This window comes from Magnolia sinica, chromosome 1, assembly GCF_029962835.1.
Source record: "Magnolia sinica isolate HGM2019 chromosome 1, MsV1, whole genome shotgun sequence".
Lineage (NCBI taxonomy): Eukaryota > Viridiplantae > Streptophyta > Magnoliopsida > Magnoliales > Magnoliaceae > Magnolia > Magnolia sinica.
In genome coordinates this window covers 77,531,565-77,544,415 of record NC_080573.1, presented here as the reverse complement: position 1 = coordinate 77,544,415, position 12,851 = coordinate 77,531,565, and the positions used below count along the sequence as shown (strand labels likewise).

The 12,851-nt window shown below is 38.7% G+C and overlaps 1 non-coding gene across 1 annotated transcript; it reads left to right on the top strand.

Moving 5' to 3' along the window:
• Positions 1-10,653: 10,653 nt before the first annotated feature.
• On the top strand, positions 10,654-10,760 carry LOC131222618 (small nucleolar RNA R71). The gene has a single exon (XR_009160128.1). It is a non-coding gene; the product is annotated as a small nucleolar RNA R71 (small nucleolar RNA).
• Positions 10,761-12,851: the final 2,091 nt, after the last annotated feature.

Below are 12,851 nucleotides of genomic sequence, written 5' to 3'. Positions count from 1 at the left end.
TTCTATGTTCTAAAAGTGGACTTTAGGCCCACATGGGCTCAAGTCCAATGGGCCTAGCATAATAAAGGTTGCTTGTGTTACCAGATACATAATTTGGGCCTTACATTCGATGGGTCATATCTCACTAACGGAGTATCAGATTGATGGGCAGTTTTCACAATTGCGATCGCAACGATGATGCGGTCCACATGATAGAGGTCTCAAGATCATCCAGAACAAATCACTTGGGTGAGTTTTCTAGGTGCACTAGGGTGCAGTGTATGGTCTATCAACGGTGCGAGTTGGGATACATGTGCATATGAGCGATGTTGCAAAAGACCGGGATCCCACAAGCGTCTAGATGGGGGAGGAAGGGTGAATAGGACAATGTCAAACAATCAAAATAAATGTGAAAAATAAAAAAGATTACAAAAATCTCAATCACTTGAGTATTGAAACCTTGATTTCAAATAATTCGTAGGACAACCTTCACCTAAAATATTAAGCAAGACAACCTTATTTCACAAATATTTTTAAAATCAAACTTTCAAACTAGCAATAATATATAAAAGGATTACAATATTCACCACTAAAATAAAATAATAAATTACATCTAATCACCAAAAATAATAACAAAGCATTCACCATATGACACAAAGAGTCATTGTGGTTCGATGCTTAAAACAACCACATCTACTCCACTTCCAAAATTACTTCCCTCATAATTTTAGCTTTCACTATAAAAAAGGTTTTCACGGGGTCACCTTAACAACCTGATACAGTTCTTTGTGATTTTTACGTGATATCACAATAAAAACCCTATTGAGATTTTCACAAGTTATCTTAGACAAAATCTCAACTGAGATTTTCACAGGAAATCTCAGAAAAACAAAAATAGAGTTTTAGAAGATATACTTATCTTTAAATGTAGAAGACGTAGCAGAAGCTTATAGCAGAAGGACCTCTTTCTTGAATGTAGATGGCACAATGTTCAATCAGACAGAAAGAATCTAGGGTTCTATATATTTTAATTATGTAAAATCCAAATGCTAGTTAATTCAATTATCTTAGATCTCAAAGAATAGTATAGTTTACTCTCTTAGATTAAGACTTAAAAGATCTGAGAATAAAGGGAATTGAATAAGCTATTAAAATAAATTATAAATACTAACAAATAGCTTGTCAAGGACTTAAGCTTCTCTCTCGCTTGTAGAGGAATTATGATAATAATTTTGTGTATTTGGAATGAGAGAAAGACTTAATTTATAGGCAAAGAAGTTAGAACTTCAGCTAGCCAAAGATAAGCTTCGATTAGCTCGAGTTCACCGGATTCAGTTCAACAAATTTCGAATTGCGCTGGATAAGAATTATACAAAATTTGGCTGGCCCAAGTTCAAGTTTGGTTGGCTGAACATCATAATTCGGCTAGCCGAAATTTCCCTTCAGCTGACCGAATTCCCTTGAATTTCAAAAGTTGGTGTTGCTGGAATTTCACCCGAATTTTCTCGGGCTAGCTGAATTTCAAGCTTGGGCTATCCGAAATTTCAACAAAAGTTATTTTGCTCGGGCTTGAAGTTGGGCTGGCTGAACCAGAAGTTAGGCTGGTCGAATTCCAAGCAAAAAATCATGATAAAATTGGTTTTGAAAGCACCTAGTCCTAAGGTCTTTCTAGGGTTTATATCACCTGAGATATATCAAATATTTGAGTACCTTTGAGTTGAACTTTCTCTTGAACTTCGTCTTAAACTTTATCTTGAATTAGGGCGACAATTTCTTTGAGAAGCTATGCTGATCTTTTCTTGAACATAAGCCAATCTTGAGTTGATCTTTAGGTTCTATCTTAAAGCACTTTTGTGTCATGAAATTTGACAATCTATGTGTGCTCACCATCATAGCATTACAATGTTTCTGTACTAAAGTTGCTATGATTTGACTGTACGTTTGTGTGAGTGGGGTGAACCTCTTACACTTCCTAATCATCTGCTGGTTCTGATGGGGGTATTAGGAATTTTCCCTAGGTTGTTATTGTTGTTGTGGTTGCGGAGGCTGTGACTGCAGATTTTGTTGTGGTGGAGGTGGTGGTTGATATCTTTGTTCTTGATGTTGAGGGTTGTACTACCGGTATTGCTGGCATCCTTATTTAGGCGCATGCTGGGTGCCTTAATTTGTGGTGATGATGTTATTTTCTTTTGCAGAGAGACGGCGGATTCGTTGCCATATCCATTCTTATATCCCATGGGTCTTCCTTTAACTTTGTTTCGTTTGATTGGAGCAGCTTGATGAGGCCATGGAGAGATCATCCCAATGTGTATTCCTACTTCTACTTACTCTCCAATGCAGATGAGTTCAACAAAATTCGCATAGGGATGTTGTTAACTCCCCAAGTATAGGGTTGTGATGTAGTAATAAACTCGGTGAGACCGAGGTCGAATCCCAAGGGACTGATACCTGTACGTAATCTGAAACTAGGTAGAAATAGAATTAGCAAAAGATGAAATCTAAATCAAATATAATTGATGAATAATGGTGAGAGATTAATGTAAAACTTAAGATAAATCAGAGATAAGAAACTAGGGATTCAGAGGATCAACTTGTAGAGATCAGGGAGATCTTATGCCTGCTTCAAAAATCATGGAAATTAAACTGAACTTCCTCTAATAAAATTTTAAAGAGATGAAAAGTATATGAATTAGAATGGATTCCATCACCAAACCATTCCCAAGAGACAAAGCAAACAACAGAATTAAACTAATTACCAACCAATCAACATGCTATGAAGGTTAGGAAGGGTACCGTCATCCTACCATGCTTAGGAGACGATGGTGAACAACAGGGCTTCCTGACGTCATAAACATAAAAGGAAGGAACATGCTCAAAGCTATTGCAGATCCATTGTAATTTTAGTCACAACAGACCATTAAAAACTAAAAACACTCCCTTAAATAAACTATAATCAGTATCAGTTCAGTATGAATACAAAACACAAGCGAAAGAGTCCCCCATCACGCTACAGGCTTCACCTCTTAGCCCTAGCTAAGAGGTTCAGCCACTCATGGACATGGTGAGGCTATACTCTCTGGAAAAATTCATAAACAAAAGAAAATACTAAAGAAGAAGAAGGGAAAGTAGAACCCGTCTCTGCCCTGTCTCTCTTCTTGCTTCACGTCCCAGCTAAGCTCCTTGAATGCCTATTGGAATTTTATCCCCTCTCTCTCATTTCTTCTTCTCTTTTATAGCCAGCCAGCGAGATGTCGGTGCTGCTGAAGTCGGTTTCGTAGCCTTTACGCATCACCGTGCGCATGTGGAAAAGCAATACAAATCAACTTGCGTTTAGCTTGAATTTCTGGACAATGGACGTCCCATCTTTAGTTCTGACTGCATGGTCATAGTCTTGGCCACCTGTTGCAACGTGTGGACGGTCTGGATCAGGGATCTGACCATGATCTTGTTCACAAAATGATCGTCAAAACCGGACAGCGTCCGGACGCGCGTAGTGCGTAAGAAGTGCGAAATTTTAGATTTTCGGCGTTAGTGGGGCCCATGATTGATGTTATAGGAGAGATCCGATCCATCTATTGAATTTATCTCGGAATTTAAGTTGGGAAGGTGTATTTTTGGCCTTCTTTTGATGTGGTCCATACGATCCTTTATTTCGCTGTCCATCCTGCATTTAACGGCTAGGATCTTACGATACCATGCATGGGGTCAAACTGACACCTAGGAGAGGATAAGAGGATCGGTGAGATTCCCATGGATGGTCCGGATCAGACCTTCGGTGTAAGGTGGTGGCCCACGAAACTCGTCCGTAGGCTCTGTTTGCGAAACAGAGCCTGCGTAGTTGCGCTGAGGTGGTCTGTGGGCCCGTGATTAGTGTATTATGGAAAATCCACTCCGTCCATTGGAATTATCTCGAAAAACCGTTGGGGAAGGGCGAGACCAGTTTGATTTTGGTGTGGCCCACAAGACTTGGCGTTACACCGTTCGTCTTGCGTTGGGACTTTAATTCCGTTCGTACACATGCATGGGAGTAAAAGTTCACCTTGATGAGGTCTTAGCCATCCCCTGGAGTGAATGGATGGTTCGGATCATCCGATTGGATGATGTGTGAGGTCCACTATAAAAAAACAGACGAACAACGTCCATTCACTGTTCCCATGCAAGAAGAAGACGGGTCGGCCCGTCTTTGACAAGGCTAACCGTCCGGTGCACGGCCGGTGCGTGTACACTATGTACATGCACTATATATGTAAGGTCCACTATGATGCTTGTGAGAAATCCGCTCTGTCCATCCCCTTCCTCATTTAATTTAAGACATTGAGTCCAAAACTGAAGCGTATCCAGAGATTAAGTGGGCCCCATATTGATGATTAATGTCCTGATCTGACTGTTGGACCAATTCCACATGGATCCAATGGATGAAATTCTACGTGCACAGTTAATTTATGGCATTCAGGCCATGTATGAAGTTTTGAGCCAAATGGATGGTTGGACCGTGTGATCTTGCATTCTGGACCAATTTTGGAACATTCGAACTTCAGTTTCTCGATTTTCTCGGGTCTCTGACGTGTAAATCCGTTGATCTTGGTCCCCTTGGGTCCATCCCTTGCCTTGGTGATTTTGGAGTGTCAAATCCATGCATTTAGCACCCATTTTCAGTCCAAGCTTGTAAATACACCTTGCACACAAACACAATTAAAATAGGGCATTAAACAGTATCATGTTCGTAAATCCAGGCAATAACTGGGGTCTGATATGCAATATTTGACCCTCAACACAACCCCCAACCAGCATTTTGCTAGTCTTGAGCAAAATATGCGAAAAATATGTTTGAGAATTACAGGATGATTTCTCTGAACTTAAGTAATTTTTGAAAAATGATTCAGATCCTCGAATTCTAAGATTCATGAATTTAGGCATTACTTTCTCATGGACTCAAGCGCACGGTAAATTACATAATCAAGTTCAAAGTATTACTCCATCAATTAGAAAAGTTCTAAACATTGAGTTCCATGAGTGTATAGTGCAATCTCGGCTTATCATCATTAAAATTCACTTCTTTATTTCAGGAAATTATTGGTAACCAACAAGATAATTCATGATAACCAAAACTTAAACCAAAACTTGCCTCACAGATCATCTTTTTATTTTTTTAGCTTTTGATTTTTCTAGTAAAAGTAACGCCAAGAAGGGGAATTAAATCCTCACCTATAGGGAGCAAACCTATGGTGAAGACTATACACCCAAAATTTTTCACATATCATCTATGGGGAATTAAATCTACACCTATAGGGAGCAAACCAATGGTGTAGACCATTCGCCCAATCCTTTTAATTTCTCAGATTGGTTCCTTTCAAGCTTAGTGATTACCAAGTTAATCCTTTAATATCGAACTGAACCCTTAATGTGCAAGCGAGATGTGTTTTGTGAAATCATGACTCAATCAATATTTAAAACCTCTAACCATGGATTAATAGTTCGAACTTAATTGTGAAATCTAACAAATAGTTGAATCCAAGAGTCATAAATTTCCAACATCACTTATCTTGTAATTCTAAATCGAATATGGCCATCAAAATCACTTTGAATTCATACGAAATTCCAAAAAAATTTAAAAATTTAAAAATTTTCACAATTTTCGCGCTTAAGACCATGAAAACACCGATTAAGAGACCTAATCTCCCACCCCCAATCTAAAGTCTATATTGTCCTCAATGCAAAAGATATGCTCGTAATGTATATGAGACAATGAAAGTAAATGAGAAGTGATGGGAAGATTGTACCTGGACGAGGGATTCAAGAAGTTTTTACACAAAGATCTCAGCATGAAAGCAAGTCAACACAAGAGAGAAACCAATAAAAGAGAACTATTCTAAAACAATGTAGAAAACAAATTAACCTAGAATAGCATAAAACAAACTGCCCTAGTCCTATGAAAACAGGAAACCTACCTATACCTCCATCAGACTAGGAGATCAATCCTGGTAAACAGGATCAGTCAGAGGTATGGACATGTCCTCTGAATCAGATTTCTCGACAAATGGCTTTAAGCGATGTCCATTTACTTTAAACTCCTTGCCATTGTCTGGATCTCTTATCTCAACGGCCCCATGAGGATACGCAATGACCACAATGTAAGGGCCAGTCCAACGAGATCGAAGCTTACCTGGAAAGAGATGTAATTGAGAATTATACAAAAGGATTTTCTGACCAGGTGTGAATGATTTTCGTAGAATACGTTAGTCATGAAACGCCTTCATTCTGTCCTTGTAAATTCTCGAGTTCTCGTATGCGTCGTTCTGGATTTCTTCGAGTTCATTCAACTGAAGTTTGCGTAGCGAGCCAGCATTGTCCAGATTGAAATTCAATTTTTTGATTGCCCAGTAGGCTCTATGTTCCAACTCCACAGGCAAGTGGCAAGCCTTCCTATAGACAAGTCTAAAGGGAGACATTCCAATAGGGGTTTTAAATGCAGTACAGTAAGCCCATAAGGCATCGGTCAATCGGATGGACCAATCCTTACGGTCAGGGTTAACCATTTTCTCCAAAATGTGTTTGATCTCCCTATTGGAAATCTCAACTTGCCCACTTGTCTGTGGGTGATATGGGGTGCTCACCTTATGAGAGATACCGTATTTCTTCATTAAACTCTCGAATAGCCTATTACAAAAGTTTGAGCCCCCATCACTAATGATAGCTTGAGGCGTTCCGAATCGGGAAAGGATGTTCTCTTTTAGGAATTTAATGACTGTGCGATGGTCATTATTCCGACATGGGATCACTTCAACCCATTTAGTGACATAGTCTACAGCGAGCAAAATATATAGATTTCCAAAAGATTAGGGGAATGATCCCATGAAATCAATGCCCCAGCAATCAAATGCCTTGATGATAAGAATGAGATTCAAGGGCATCATATTTCGACGGGACAACGCTCCCAATTTTTGACAACGCTCACAAGCTTTGCAAAACTCATGAGTATCCCTGAACATAGTGGGCCAGTAAAAGCTACACTGTAAAATCTTGGCTGTGGTCTTTTTAACAGAAAAGTGACCACCACAGGCTTGTGAATGACAGAAAGAGATGACACTCTGATGCTCAACGTTTGTCAAACATCTCCTTAAGATTTGGTCTGGGCAATATTTAAATAAATATGGATCCCAGAAAAAGTTGCGTACCTTGGTAAAGAATTTCTTCTTATCTTGCGCAGTCCAATGTGTCGGTATGGAACCTGTGGCAAGATAATTAACAATATCAGCGAACCAAGGTGAATGGGAGACTCTGAACAGTTGTTCATCAGGGAACATATCATTGATATGGGTCGCCTCAAGGGAATCGGAGGTATTAAGGCGAGAAAGGTGATTGGCCACTACGTTCTCTACTCCCCTTTCTATCTTTAATTTTCAAATCAAATTCTTAGAGTAGAAGGATCCATCTTATTATGCGGGGCTTAGAATCATTCTTAGAAAGAAGTTACTTGAGTGCTGCATGATTTGTGTAGATAATGGTCTTAGATCCGATCAGGTAGGACCTAAATTTGTCCAAGGCGAACACTACGGCTAAGAGTTCCTTTTCCGTATTTGAGTAGTTCACTTGGGCAGGATTTAGAGTCCTACTCGCATAATGAATGATGTAAGGCCTCTTATCTTTTCTCCGACCTAAAACCGCTTCAAGAGCATAATCAGAAGCGTCGCACATAAGCTCAAAAGGAAGGCTCCAGTTGGGTGGTTGTATGATGGGTGCACTAGTCAACATGCCCTTAAGCTTAGTGAAAGCTTCTTGACATGGTTCAGTCCACTCGTATGGTGCATCCTTTTGAAGTAGATTACATAAAGTACGAGAGATGAGACTAAAGTTCTTTATGAATCTTCTGTAAAACCCAGTGTGTCCTAAGAAGGATCGCACGTCTCGTATGTTCTTAGGTAGTGGTAGGTTAGAGATAAGATCAATTTTTGCCTTATCCACCTCAATTCCTTTGGATGAGATAATATGTCCAAGGACAATTCCCTTATGAACCATGAAATGGTACTTCTCCCAATTAAGTACCAAGTTCTTCTCTTCACATCTTTTCAGCACACATTTAAGACTTTCTAAACACTTACTGAAAGATGAACCGAAAACTGAAAAATTATCCATGAAGACCTCTAGATATTTTCCCACCATGTCAAAAAAGATACTCATCATACATCGCTGAAAGTTGGCAGGGGCATTACATAATCCGAATGGCATCCTTATATAGCCAAAGGTGCCGTAGGGACATGGAAATGTGGTCTTTTCCTGATCCTCAGGGGCGATTTCAATCTGATTGTAGCTCGAATACCCGTCAAGGAAACAGTAATAGGAATGACCAGCTAGCTTTTTCAATATTTGATCAATGAAGGGCAAAGGAAAGTGGTCCTTCCTCGTGACGGTATTCAGCTTCCTGTAGTCAATGCACATTCTCCAACCAGTAGTAACTCTAGTTGGCACGAGTTCATTATTGGCATTGGCTACGATGGTGATCCCGGACTTCTTAGGAACTACCTGAGTTGGACTCACCCATTGACTATCGGATATGGGGTATATGATACCCACATCCAATAGTTTAAGAATCTCGGCCTTAACCACTTCCCTCATGTTTGGATTTAGTCTACATTGTGATTGCCGAGTGGTCTTCACATTATCCTCAAGATATATGCTGTGAGTACAAATTGAGGGGTCGATTCCCTTGAGGTTCGCTATCGTCCATCCAAGGGCTCCCTTATGCTCAATAAGAGTAGATATGAGCATACTCTCCTGTTCTTTCTCCAGGTGGGTAGAGATCACCACCGGATATGTCTCATCTTGACCTAAATAGACATTTTTCAAATCAGAGAGTAAAGGTTTTAGGTCAAGCTTCGGTGGCTTGAGGTTAGACGGTAGAGGCACTACATCAGTTTAGGGCAACTCTTCAAATTGTGGCCTCCACCAGTTAACTTCAAGTACCGGTGCAGTATCAAGCAAGGCATACGTCTCCCTAATCATGTCATCATCAAAATCATGAGAGTGAGCCAAGCACGTCTCTAGAGGGTCAGAGGATAAGGTCAGAGATGTCGTATCTTCCATAAAAGAGTCAATCATGTTAATGTCATGGAAATCGTCATCATCCTCTAAGTTTCTACCGCTATTGAAAAAGATGTTTGACTCTAATGTTATATTCCTAAAAGACATAGTCATGACACCATTCCTGCAATTGATAATTGCGTTTGAAGTGACAAGGAATGGGCGACCAAGAATGACAGGAATCTGAGTGTTCATGTTATTAATGGGTTCGGTGTCCAAGATGATAAAATCTATAGGGTAGTAAAATCTATCAACTTGGACCAACACATCCTCAATTATCCCTCTTAGTACACGAATAGAGCGATCAGCAAGTTGTAGTATGGTTAGGGTGGGTTTTAATCCACCCAAACCTTACTGTTTGTATACCGAGTAGGGAATCAGATTGATGCTCGCTCCTAAGTCAAGAAGTGTATGATCAATTCGGTGGTCCCCAATTACACATGATATGGTTGGGCTACCGGGATCTTTGAATTTCTGTGACACATCTTACTTTAGGATGACACTCACTTTCTCGGTCAAGAAGATCTTCTTTTGAATACTCTGCCGTCGTTTGGTCATGCATAAGTCTTTCAGGAATTTGGCATATGAAGGTATCTGTTTTATGACATCAAGTAGAGGAATGTTGACTTTCACTTATTTCAACACCTCTAGGATATCCTGAGAGTTAGAGAGAGGTTTCGGTACGACCAACCGTTGGGGAAATGGAGCAACTAGCTTTTCTAGAAGTTCCGGTTCTAATTTTTATAGGGCCTCACTAGATTCATCATTGTTATCCTCTTCTGGTTCTTGAGGCTTTTCAGGCCTAACCGGAAGAGTTTTATCAATGATCTTCCCACTCCTAAGAGTGGTGATGGATTTAACGTGCTCCATTTGATTTAAAGAGCTGGGATTACTTATCTCGTATTGTGGTTTAGGATTGGGGAGCGGTTGCGCAGGAAGCATCCCCTTTTCTATAACCGTCATACGTAATCCATCTTTTGCATAAAATCTCGCATTGGCTGGGTCAGCTCTTGCATGAAATTTTGAACCGGTTCTTCTTGAAGTTTCCCCTGATTTGGATTTTGATTGAAGAAACTTTGAGGGGTAGCAGTTTGTCCATTTCTCCAACTAAAGTTTAGATGATTTTTCCAACCAGGATTGTATGTATTAGAGGTCGGTCCATTGAAAGGTCTTTGATAATTATTTATGGCATTGGATTGTTTATTCAACACTTCTCGAAAGGCGGGTATTGTAGGACAATTTTCAGTTATATGAATGTTGCAATCACAGATGCCGCAAACACTTTCATTAACCTTATCCTTCTTTCCTTCCATGGCCTCAACTTTCCTTATGAGCGTAGTCACTTTATAATTGAGATCATCCTCTTCTTTCAAGAGATACAATCCACCTTTCTCCTTATATTGAGTTGGCCTAGACGTGGTGTTCGATTTTGAGTAATAATCCCATGATTGTGTTTTTTCATCAAGACTATTGAGGTAATCCCATACCTTGTCGACATTTTTATTAATGAATTCTCCATTACACATTGTCTCAACCATTTGGCGCATCAAAGATGTCAGTCCATCGTAGAAAAAATTTGTAATGCGCCACGTTTCAAAGCCGTGTTGTGGGCATGAACTGACCAAATCCTTGAACCTTTCCTAACATTGGTAAAATGTTTCATCCTCCTTTTGGGTGAAGTTCATGATTACTTTTCTAAGGGTAATTGTTTTATGATGTGGAAAAAATTTCTTTATAAATTCCCTTTGCATATCATTCCATGTGCCAATGGATCTAGGATGCAGTGAATGTAACCATGTCTTAGCCTTCTCCTTTAAGGAAAAAGGAAAGAGTCTCAGCCTAACTGTGTCCTCAGACACATTTTCAAAATATAAAGTGGCTATGATCTCATCAAACTCTTTCAAATGTAGATATGGTTCTTCAGATTTCAGCCCATGGAACTTAAGAAGGAGTTGGATAACTCCTGGCTTGATGTCCATATGTCCTGTATTTTCAATAAAAATCATGCATAAGGGCGTACTCACCCCCGTTGGTTGTAAATAATCTCATAAAGTACGAGGCGGGGGCGCTTGATGCACCTCATTCTCATCCTAAATGTCCTCCACCCTAGGTTAGGGTAGAAGAGGTTAGTTTTCAGCCATCACTTCAATTAACTCAGGGGATTTCAAGTGGTGTTTAGTCCTGCGATGGATAGTTAACCCTCAACCAATCCTCCTTCAGTCAAGAGACGTCAAGTGTTGTCATAGGCCCACTTGGGCATGAAACACTCGTAGCCCTCAATCAAATTCGGAATCTAATCCTAAGAAGGGAAAAGAGAATCTAGAAAGAAAGAGAGGGTTGGAAAGAAGTTACCAAATTGGAGTCCCTAAGTTAAAAACTTGCAAAAGAAAACAAAACAAGTCAGATTCTAAAAAGAAAGTTAGAAAATCCTTAAAAAAAGGATAAAAGTAAACTAGTTTCTAAAAGAAGAAATTCCTAAAGGAAAGTGGAAATTTCTAAAATAAATTAGGAAAGTCCTAAACTAGGAAGTAAGTTACTAAAAGAGATCTGAAAAATAGAAAGTAGAGAAGGATCTTACCGAATTAGAAATTTCTATCTTAAAAGCCTACAAAATAGGAAAGTTAGTTTCTTAAACAAAAAGTCTACAAGTAGAAAATTTCTAAAAATAAATTAGGAAACAAAGTTAGATTCTAAAAGAGTTAGAATTAGAAAGTTTCTAAAATACAAAATCCAAACCTAAAATTAGAAAGTTTCTAAAAATAAAATAAAGAAAAGATGAATTAGTTTCTAAAATTAGAAAGAATTTCTAAAAAGGGAATTAACTAACCTAGTTTCTAAAAACAAAAGAGAAAAGTTTCTAAAAATAAACTATTTCCTAAAAATAGAAAAATACTAGAATTAGAAAATTTCTAAAACTCAAACCCTAATTCTAAAAATAGAAAAAGTAGAGGAATTAGAAAAGGATTTCCAATTTAGAAGTTTATGTCAGGATCCTACAAAACAGGAAAACAAGTTAGTTCTAGAAATCAAATAGAAATAAAAATCTAAAACTAAAGTTAGTAAAATCCTAATCTTAAAATAATTCTAAAACTAGTTAATTTCAAAAAAACGTAACCGTCAAACCCCGGCAACGGTGCCAAAAACTTGTTCACTCCCCAAGTATAGGGTTGTGATGTAGTAATAAACTCGGTGAGACCGAGCTCGAATCCCAAGGGACTGATACCTGTACGTAATCTGAAACTAGGTAGAAATAGAACTAGCCTAAGATGAAATCTAAATCAAATATAAATTGATGAATATTGGTGAGAGATTAATGTAAAACTTAAGAGAAATCAGAGATAAGAAACTAGGGATTCAGAGGATCCACTTGTAGAGATCAGTGAGATCTTATGCCTGCTTCAAAAATCATGAAAATTAAACTGAACTTTCTCTAATAAAATTTTAAAGAGATGAAAAGTATATGAATTAGAATGGATTCCATCACCAAACCATGCCCAGGAGACAAAGCAAACAACAGAATTAAACTAATTACCAACCAATCAACATGCTATGAAGGTTAGGAAGGGTACCATCATCCTACCATGCCCAGGAGACGATGGTGAACAACAGGGCTTCCTGACGTCATAAACATAAAAGGAAGGAACATGCTCAAAGCCATTGTAGATCCATTATAATTTTAGTCACAACAGACCATTAAAAACTAAAAACACTCCCTTAAATAAATTATAATCAGTATCAGTTCAGTATGAATACAAAACACAAGCAAAAGAGTCCCCCATCACGCTACAAGCTTC